The sequence below is a fragment of the Marmota marmota genome, unplaced genomic scaffold (assembly GCF_001458135.2).
Source record: "Marmota marmota marmota unplaced genomic scaffold, marMar, whole genome shotgun sequence".
NCBI classification, from domain to species: Eukaryota; Metazoa; Chordata; class Mammalia; order Rodentia; family Sciuridae; genus Marmota; species Marmota marmota.
In genome coordinates, this window is record NW_026000037.1 from 3095950 (window position 1) to 3106735 (window position 10786).

A 10786-nucleotide genomic window follows, 5' to 3' on the forward strand; every position below is an offset into this window, starting at 1 on the left:
ATTAGTATCGGTATTTTTGCGTAAAAATAACAATAAAATCTGAATTCACTTTGGGCAATGTTAAAATCTACCTTCACTCACTGAGAAGAGCTGCCTGGAAGTGCACTGGGCAGCAGTCTGAGTGTCAGCAGGCTGCTGTGAGGCCAGGCTGGCACAGGGCAGGCAAGCCCGGAATTCAGACCTTTCATGAAGACAACTCCTTCTGGGCTGAGGAAGAAGTCAGGGCAGCCTGCCAGGCACAGTGGACAAGAGGGGGCCAGGAAGGGACACACCAGAGAAGTGCCAGTAGCTCAGGGTTGGAACGTGGAAGGAAGGGGGCAGATTTCTACAGATGAGGCTAACACATGGTTTGGATATGGTTTGCCTTTGAAGCTGCATATCCTGGAGGCTTGGTCCCCAATGTAACAATACCCAAAGGGGTGGGACTTTTAAGTAGGGGGGGGCTAGGGGGGGCCTAGTGGTCATCATGGTCCATGTGAAGGGATCAGTGCTGGTCTTGATTAGGTGGAGTTTCACAGGGGTAGGTGAGTTCCTTAGAGAGCTGGGCTGTCAAAGGAGAGAACCTGGCTCTCCTGCTTCCTGTTTCACCATGTGATCTCTCTCTCTCTCTCTCTCTCTCTCTCTCTCTCTCTCTCTCTCTCTCTCTCTCTCTCCTGCATTCCCTCCATGTGATGTGATCCACCACGATCCACCACCAACAGAACTGTAAGCTAGATCTCTTTTCTTTACAAAGTCCTCAGTCTCAAGTATTTCGTGACAGCAACATTATCGAATGAACGAATGCAAAGCTGGAGTATCATCAGAGGGCAGATGGAAAGGAACTTGGTATCCCTTAAGGAGCTGTGAGTTCTACTGTAATGGGATCTCCAAAAGCATTTTAGGGAAGAGAGTGACTTGAATGTTTGGGAAAAAAAAAAAAAAAGAACAAGATGATGATTATGGTTCGTTCCAATCATTTTTTAAATGACCTACTTAATTGCCACCAAAAGACCTAATGAAGTAAAATATCAGTTTTCTTTACAGATGATCGTGTCAGACATAATGCTCTAGGAGGCATCAATCATTTAACTTTTGTTTTGTTTTGTTTTTCAGAGAGGGCTGTCACCAGGTCTCCCAGGCTGGCCTGGGGCTCACAAGCTCCTGCCTCAGCCTCCTGAGTGGCTGCGGGGTGGGAGAGCGGCTCGAGGAGCCAGATCCGCACGTAGAGGACCCAGTTTTAAGACACCCGAGGACTGCAGAGCGCCCCTGGCCGTGCACGGCTCCGGCACGCGGCGGAGGGGACCGCGGCGGCCTCGGGAGGGAGCGCGCAGCACCGGAGGCAGCCAGGCGGCGGCGTTTCCAAGAAGGGCACCGAGACCGCGCCCCCTGGAAGGACCTGGCGGGAAGCGGAGGCGTGGCCACGACTGGTAACCCGGCCTCTGGTCCCCGGAAGGGGACACTGGAGCCCGGGTCAGAGGCGCGGGACCCTCAGCCCGCTCCGCACGGACCGAGCTGCCCCGGCCCAGGGCAGGGCACGCCCGCCGCCAGGGGGCGCTGGAGCCGAGGGGCAGCAGCCGCGCAGGGACACCGCGTCGGGGCCCCAGGCTGGCTTCCCAGCAGGGGCTGGAAGTTTTGTCAAATGACCCATTTTGGTTAAAAATCCAAATTTCAGACCCCCTAATCATTCCTCGTTTCAAGTAGAAACATTCCAGTCGGGTTAGCGTTTATGGAAAACGGACTCACGATGAAGCCTCCTAACTGCGACCCAAGGGGCCCTGAAATGGCCTGAGCAGTGGTGACCCGAGGGCGAGGAACCCTCCCCGCCAGGGCGGGCGTCGGACCTGGATGGGAATAGCACGGGTAGGAGGGTGGGGAAAGAAAAGGCATCGCCTAGTGAGGACAATACCCGAGAGCCACAGGAAAGTCCCATTCTATGTCATATTGCCACAACTGATTCTGTCATTTGGAGCAAATTAAGGAGACCCTGAAGGCTCAGAGGTTGGAGGAAGTAGGTGCCCGAGGCAAGCTTGGGGAGCACACAGACTCCCAGCTGCTCGGCGTCTCTGGTCCTGCTGCCCCAGGGGAGCAGCTCCCCCCACCCCCCACCCTCGCACACCCTTCCACCTTGCAGCTGGGTTTCACAGGCCTGGAGCAAGGGACTGGCTGACCACGGACTACACCTCTGGAACCGTGAGCCAAGGTGGACTTTCCCTCCTCTGTTGTTCTTCTTGGGTCTTTTATACAAAAAGTTGACTGACACAGCTAATATAAATCAAGCCAGGAGAAACTGTGTTAAGCAACATCAATTGTTTCATTTAATCTTTATGATTTTTCCATTAGGTAAACATTAGTATTATCTTCATTTCAAATGAAACAAAACTCCAATTCCACTTCTGTTTATTTTCAACAAGCACAAAGTTAAATTTTATGTTCTGCTTTCTTCCCTCTTTTACTTGGATTTTTTTTTTAAGTCACTTAGCTTTCTCTACTGCCTGAGGAATTTAATTGGATTCCATTGCTGTATTCATTGAAGGGCAAAGACAAGGTTGGAAGTAGAAATCGAGATTTATTGAGCATCAGCTTGGCACCGGGCATCACCTGGCTGCTCTCCATACAGTTTCCCATTTGATGTACTCAACAATTCAAGGAAATTATGGAACCTACGACATTGTGCAAATAAGAAAGCTGATTTTGTGAGTTTGTCTTTTGTTTCAGATCCATCAATTACCAAACAGCAAAACTGAAATTTGAGGGAATAACTGAGTTTGAATCCCACTAGCGGAACAATTGGTTTATACAAATTCTCCCAAATCATTCTTATCACATACACATGGTGTTAGAAATATTCAGAAGAACCTTTAGAGTGAATGAATATGTATATGTAGGTTTAGTTATTAGATTGGCTTACACAGAGGCTGGAGAGCCCCACAGTGGCCCTCTGCAGGAGGGACATTAGGGAAGCCAGGGGCTGCTCAGTGCAGGCTGGAGCCTCAGGACCAGGGGGACCCATGGCGCGCCCAGCCTGAGGCCGAGGCCTGCAAGCCCTGGGAGTGTCTGGTGCAAGTGTGCACTCAGAGGCAGAGGCTGGGAGCATGAGGGGCTGGGGTGGTGCTGCTGGCATTCAGGGCAGGTCCCCCCATGAGATCACTGACCCTTGTGCCAGTCGACTCTGGACAGACACACCCAGACGCGTGCTTCACCAATGTTCCAGGCGTCTCTCGATACAATCAAGTTGACAGCCAAGATCAACTGTGTTTCTACGGAGCATTAAGTGAAGCCACACCCTTCAGCACCCTACCTCCATGCCCATCCATTAGCTCTGTCCTGGTAGCCTTCTGTGCACTCTGAGGTCACCTCCTTCTCTGTAGTTGCCATGGGTATTGATTGACGTCCTCTCTTGCTTCAGAAATGGCCATCCCTGCACAGGACTCTTTGTGGTCACGGGCAGCACCACCATTGAGTCTAACACTGTCTCCAAGAACCCCTTCCTGGTAAATGAGAGAAACTTAGGGAGCTCAAAATGGAAGTGAAGTAGAAGTTCAGATCCTATGGGGTCAGACAGGAGGACTTTACACTCCTGCAGGGCTGGAAGCCCCTTGTCTTGAGCTAGTGTCTCCACCCTACTCCACCCCGAGGAATTCCCTGTTGATTGCTGGAGCCCTGGCAGTGGGTCCTGCTCTCTGCGGCAGGCTCTGAGGTCTGAAACAGGGTTTCTCTGTCTCACCAAGGCTGATATTTTAGGCCAGATCATCCTTTGTTGGTGGAGGAGGGGTGGTCTTATGCACTGTGGGATGTTTGTTAACACCCATGGCTGGTAACCATACTTTTAATCTGTGTAATTGATACTTTCACATCTACAAAATGCCTACTAGCTGTTCCCAAGTTAACCTTGGCCCACCCAAAATGAAAATCACAAATAGGAACAACATCTGGAGATGTTAGATAGTCCTACACCATGTGCTCCAGGGGTCCCAGTGAGCCTGAATTGAGCAGGGGCACCACTCCTACACTCAGCTGGCCCACCGTCAGCCTGCCTGCCTGCCTGGCTACCCCTTTCCCTGGAAACCACAGGAAGGTGCTTGAGCCCATCTCCCTACCCTCTGCCTCCTGGCTGGCCCAAGGCTCCCAGGAGTGGCTCTGGACGGCATTCTGTGTTCTCCTGGAGAACCATCAGTATCCTGTGGCTGCAAAACGATGGCCAGTTTCTCTTTCTCCATCTGCCTCTTGTGTCACCAAACATGAACCAAAAAATGTAGCTACAACACGTGAGCTCTAAGCATGGGAAGTGAGCAGCAAGCTTCCCCACCACGGTGATGACAGTCAACCAGGTCTCCAGACCACTGGACATTCCATTGGTCAGCCTCTGACCTTCAGCAGTGCTTTCCTGACTCCCCACGCCCCAGCTCCCCCAACAGCAGCCCAAGCACTGAGATGAGACCATTTCCTAGAAGAGCTTCTGTTTTCCTAGACAACCCTGACTGAAAGATGATACATAACTGAGATTCTCTAGCTCTTTTTTAAATTTTTTTTTTTGCATATAAGTAATCCAAACTGTATTTAATTTGGTCACATAGAATATTTTCCCAAAGAAATTAAACATTCACATGATTTATGAGATGATATAACCTCTTTTACACATATCATTTTACAATGTGAGAGCTTTCTTATTGCTAAAGGACTATTGGTTTAGTATTTAGAGAAATCTTCATTGTCCAAAATATATTGCATTTTTAAGAGAAAAAAAAATGACCTATTTGGCAAGGTTATTTCTTACGGGCTAGCTGCTGGCTTATATTTTTAGAAAATGTTTATGCCACAGTTAGATTATAATTTACCAAAATGTTTAGTAGGAAGAGGACAACTAAAAATAAAAGCATGTGATGTGGTTGTGACATAGATGATTTTGTACCATGGATGCATGCGCAGGACCCTGAAGAAGAAGCAGCATTTTCCCTTAATTGTCAACGCCCCCCGCCCCCCGCTGGGCTGGAGCCAGAGGCTGCAGGAAGAACTGAGCTTTGATGCTTTCAGACGGATCAGACTGACATGGATCTTACTGACAAAACAAACCAACCACCCCCCACCCTGTTTAGTTTGTTTATTATAATGCACTTCAATGCAGTTTGATTACTTTCCCCACAGGTACAGTTGTAAAAGTTGACCTATTGATACAAAGAATCAGGATCTTTGAAATTCTCCAGGAGGGGTACTCAGAGGGGTCAGGTAACCAGAGAGACAATGTGAATCTTGACTGGATGTTTCAAAGCTAAGAATGTCAGAGCCTTTCTCTGCCATCTGCACTCTAATCCTGTCTTTGAAAAACAAAGTGTTGAGGGCACTTCACAGTGTGGTGAAGAAAATATAAATAAAACAACAGAAAATCCCTTTTGGGAATTCAGCCCCCACTGAAGCCATGCCAGACTGTGAATTACAGTTTGCTGAAGTTTTGGAAATGAGGATGAAATTGCAGAATATTATAGCCCATGTGAAGTGAAGAAATCGTTTTTCCTTGTATAGCCCATGAAAGAGAACAATCCTCTGACTTAAATGGATTCACTTTCTGAAATACTGTAATTCTCAGTCTCTGGGGGGCTTTCCTCAGGATTCATCGGTCTGCTCTACTGGTTTGTGAAACTCAAGACCTGGGGCAGCGGTGCCCACATGGTGCCAGCTGACCTCTGAGCACATGCATTTTAGTCTTAAGAAAGGAAAACAATTGCAGCACATTGAAACTAATGTATTTACTTTGTTCCTGGAACGTGTTATTTTATGAGTTGCTAAATGCTAATCGTAAGTCTTATAGACTCTGTTCTTGTATGAATGAAATAAAAACATCATGAAATGAAATAACAACATACTAACAACAACATAGAAAACGTCTTGACCTTTAATAAATGAAATTGCAAAGATATCAGTTGCCTTTGGTCTGAAGATTATCCCTTTGCCTTTGTCCCTCCTACAAATAGGCTTTAAATACATCCCCTGTATATCAATCACTTCCTCCTTCCCTGCCAAGCATGCCTCCCTGTTCTTGTGTCTTACTTTATTCAAGAAATGTTTGCTGGGTTTCTGCTGTATAACTGGCTCTTTTCTTGGATTTAGTTTAAAAGGGAGTTGGGATAGGGAGGAAAGAAAGGCATAATTCTTACCAAAAATGAATTAATGGTTTTGTGGAGTATTAAGAGTTGGTAGATTCATATTTTGATACATCAGTCATTAATTTCCCCACCCCTACATAAGACTGGGACCTTCCCCACAATCCGGACATCACCCATTACATCAAAGTAGTCATGTCATAGCAGAATCAGAGAAAATTATTTTAATGTCAAATACCTAGCCCTTGAGAAGAGTTGGGACATGAATAACCCACTGGGAGTGAGAGAAGAACTTTCCATTCTGCCAGGTGAGATAGTTTCCTGGAGGAAGTTGGGGGGAGGAAAGACTCATTCACACCTGCTCCAGAGCTCAGCCCCACACCTCCTGCAGTGAGGTTCACTTAGCTTGCTCAGGAAGAAGGGGACAAACCAGCCCCACTGTCCTGATTAGCTAGACCCCAGGGAGGAGCAAGAGCCAGGTTACCTTTGCTCCCGGTGATGGAGAGTGCAAGGGGAAGACCAGGCACAAGGTGACAACCAGAACACCCCGCATCCTCCCTTAATTCCATGGGCTGCAGGAGGAGCCGGTAGAAAGTATTGTTTGAAAAGGTTTAAATAATAAGCCTAATATAGAGGTAAACAGAAACACAGATTCATTCATTAACCCAAAAGAAAGCAGCCAAGAAGAGAAAGAAGCAAAGAACAAAGAGAAAACATCTAACAAGTTGGTGGATTTAAATTCATACACATCCGTGGTCCCACTAAGTGTTAATGCTCTAAATAAATCAATTAAAACAGACAAATTGCTAGGTTATATAAAAAAACAAGACCCAAATATGGGATTTCTAACAGTAAACTTATTTAAATATAGAGAAGATAAAATAACTTAAAAACAGACACTGAAAGAAGACAGGAGACAAAATATTAATATAGAAACAATCTGTCAACATGGTAAATCATCAATTAATCAAGAAAATATGAACATCCCAAATGTGTGAAGCTCTAGCTTCAAAAACACAATAGCTGGAAGAAAAAAAAAAGGAGAAATAGACAACTCTACAATTCCAGTTAGAGAGTCCTATATGTTCTCTCAGAACCAGTAGAAGAGCTAAGCAGAAACCCTGGAAGAATTTAGAAACCTGAATACCATCATCATCAGTATTCAACTAAGTGACAGTTAGAGACTGCCCCACTCAGTGTGATCAGGATGATCCTTTGTTTAAATTACACATGTGTTTAACATTCACAAAGACAGACCATACTCTGGACTAAAAGACAATCCTAAACAAATTTTAAAAGAATTAAGAGCATATAAAATATGTTTTGGAGCACACTATATTTAAAAAGAAAATATTACTAAGAAATCCCCAAATATTTGGAAATTAATAGAATATCCCTGTGTAACTGATGGGTCAAAGAGTTACATTAAAAAAATTAGAAAATACCTTTAATTGAATAAAAGTAAAAATAAAAGTACCCAAGCTTGTGGGATACAGTTAGAGTAGAGGGAAATTTGTATCATGGGTTGCTTATATTTAAAAAAGAAGAATCAATGATGAAAGTTTCCATCTTAAATTATAGAAGAAAGAACTAATTAAACCCAAAGAGAGCAGGAGAGATTAAGACACAAAGAAAATTGAGAAAAGAATAAGAATAGAGAAAATCATTTCAACCAGTAGCTGATTTTTTTTCAAAAAGAGTCAGCGATTTTGATGAACCTCTAGCATGACAAAGGAGCAGAGGAGACACAATGGTAATACCAGGAAAAGAAGCGATGGCATCACTAATCTTCCAGGAGCATTAAAAAATCAACACCACTGTGTACAAGGTCGCCAGGCCATACACGGTGCCCCAGCTAAGTGGGTTAAACAGCAGAAATGCATTGCCTCGAAGTTCGGAGGTTAGAAGCCCAGGACTCCATGTCAGAGGCATCCTCCTTCCGACAGGGTGGGGAAGGATCTATTCCAGGCCTCTCTCCTGCTGTCTGCTAGTTCCTGGGCTAATGGCAGCAAAATTCCAATCTTCCATTAAGTCTCCCTGTGTAGATGTCTGTGTTTGAATTTCCCCTTTTTAGAAGCCTGGATTAGGGGCCCACCCTACCCCAGTATGAACTCATCTTTAACTCATTACATCTGCAGACTGAGTTATTGGAGTTAGGACTTTGATATATAAATTGGGGTGGGGAGAACAATTGCAACCCATCACATAGTTCAGGCCCTTCAACAGCTCAAATGAGATGGGAAAACTCCCCAGAAAGAAGTAGGTAACCTAAATAGTCCAATATACATTAATAAATTGCACTTGTTTACTTTATAGTTACAAGTCTTTTTTGAGGGGATACCAGATATTGAACTCAGGGTCACTTGACTACTGAGCCACATCCCTAGACCTGCTTTGTATTTTATTTTAGAGACAGGGTCTCACTGAGTTGCTTAGCACCCAGCTTTTGCTGAAGCTGTCTTTCCACTTGCCATCCTTCAGTCTCAGCCTCCTGAGCCACTGGGATTACAGGCATGTGCCACTGTGCCCGACTAGTTATAAGTCTCCAAACAAAGAAAACTCCATACCCAGGCAGCTATGCTGGTAAAGTCTACCAAGATTCAAGGAAGAAATCATAACAGCTTGACATATTCCAGAATTTTTAAAGCTCGAAGAAACACCTCACAACTCATTTTATGAGTGAGCGTTACTCTGATGCTCAAACTAGGAAAACACATTATACAAAGCCCACAAGCCAGGAATGGTGGCAGAGGCCTGTGGTCTCAGTGACTGGGGAGACCGGGGCAGGAGGATCCCAAGTTCAAGGCCAGCTTCTGCAATGTAGTGAGACCCTGTCTTAAAATGAAAAACAATGAAGGACAGAGAACGTAAAAGCTCAGTGGTAAAACACCCTTGGGTTCAATCTCCAGTATTAGAAAGAGAGAGGGTGGCGGGAGAGAAACTGCAGAACAATATTCTTCATGAGCACTAACGCGCGTTTTTTTCCAAGAATGCTAGCAAACAAACAAATGCAATAATATATATTCTGAAAAAGGATAACTCATCATGTCCACAAGGGAATTGTTTTAGGAACTCAGAGCTTAAAACTTTAACACTCTAAAACAAATTGATATAATTCACCATACACTAATTTAGAAGAAGCATGGAATTCTCAATTCATAAGTAGGCTGCAAAATTCAACACCCATTCATGATAAACAGTCTGAGGAAATAAGTGTGTATGTGTATACAGAAATATGTATGAAGTTATATTATACAGATTTCTCAAAATCAAATAAGAAAACAGCTCAATAAATAGACTAAAAATTTGAGTAGATACTTCCTCAAAGAAGACATATGTTAAAGAAAACCATTAATTATTAGGAGGCAATGCTAATATTAAAACACAAAGAGTCAATACAATACACCTATAAGAATGGCTACAGTTTTTTTAAATATTTATTTTTTAGTTATAGGTGGACACAATGTCTTAATTTTGCTTTAAAAATGGTGTCCATACCAAGTGCCCACCAGGATACAAAGTAATCAGAACTGTCATACTCTGCTGATGATACTACAAAATGTACAGCTACTTTGGAAAAGAGTCTAGCAATTTCTTACAAAGTTAAACACGCTATTTCTATAACCCAGTGACTCTCATTCTTATGTGTTTACCAAGTAAATTAAAATTCTATGTCTTCACCAAAGCCTCTGCATGGATGTTTCTAGCAGTTTCATTCCAGTCACCCCCACACTTAAAAGCCCAAATGACTCCCAGCTGGAAAATCAACTGCGGTACATTTGTGCAGCCCAGGAGTGATTGGCAATGGGAAACCAGCAGCATACTCAGTGATGCGGGGAGCAGCCACGATTTTGCTAAGTGAAAAGAAGTCCAGATGCAAAGAGCAGCATGCTGGGCCCCGCTCCCTGGGACGCTCTGGAAAGGTAGAACGGCTAAGGCAGAAATGATACAGCTGTTGCCCACGGCTGGGGGAGCAGGGGCACGATTCTGACACAGATGCACAGATGGAAATAGGGGATCCTGGGGGGGAGGTAAGGAAGCCATCCCTATTCTGAATCATCTTGATCGTTCGTGGTGGTGGGTAACCAGAATCAAACCTCGCCACATGAACACGAGAAAGGAACTTTAGGGCTGGGGGTGTAGCTCAGTGGGGAGCCCTTGCCTAGCACACACAAATCCCTGGTTTTGATTCCCAGCATGAGAGAGAGAGAGAGAGAGGGAGAGAGAGAGAGAGAGAGAGAGAGAGAGAAAGGAAGGAAGGAAGACAAGAAAGACTTCATAATTATAGATTATGTCTTGGTAATTTAAATTTGAAACAAGCTACTGAAACATATAGCATAGATATCCAAACTGATCTTGTTTCCCTAGAACCATCCAGGGCACTTGGCTGTTCTACTACTAAGCATTAGGCCCTAGAATGTGACGATGCTGTTCATGTGTTCAGGTGAAAACGTCAAGTGATTCAGTTAAGAGTTTTAAAGCTCAGCTAACACTCCTGATTGACCGAATCTATACAATATCAGAAAAAAATATTATTTGGCTGGGGATGCAGCTTGCCTAGTATGCAAGAGGCTCTGGGTTCAATCCCTAGTACTGTGAAAAAAAATACACAAAGAAGAAAAGAAAGAGAAAAATTATTACTGGTAAAATTAAAACACACAGACACACACACACACACACACACACACACACACACAGATGATACAGAAGTT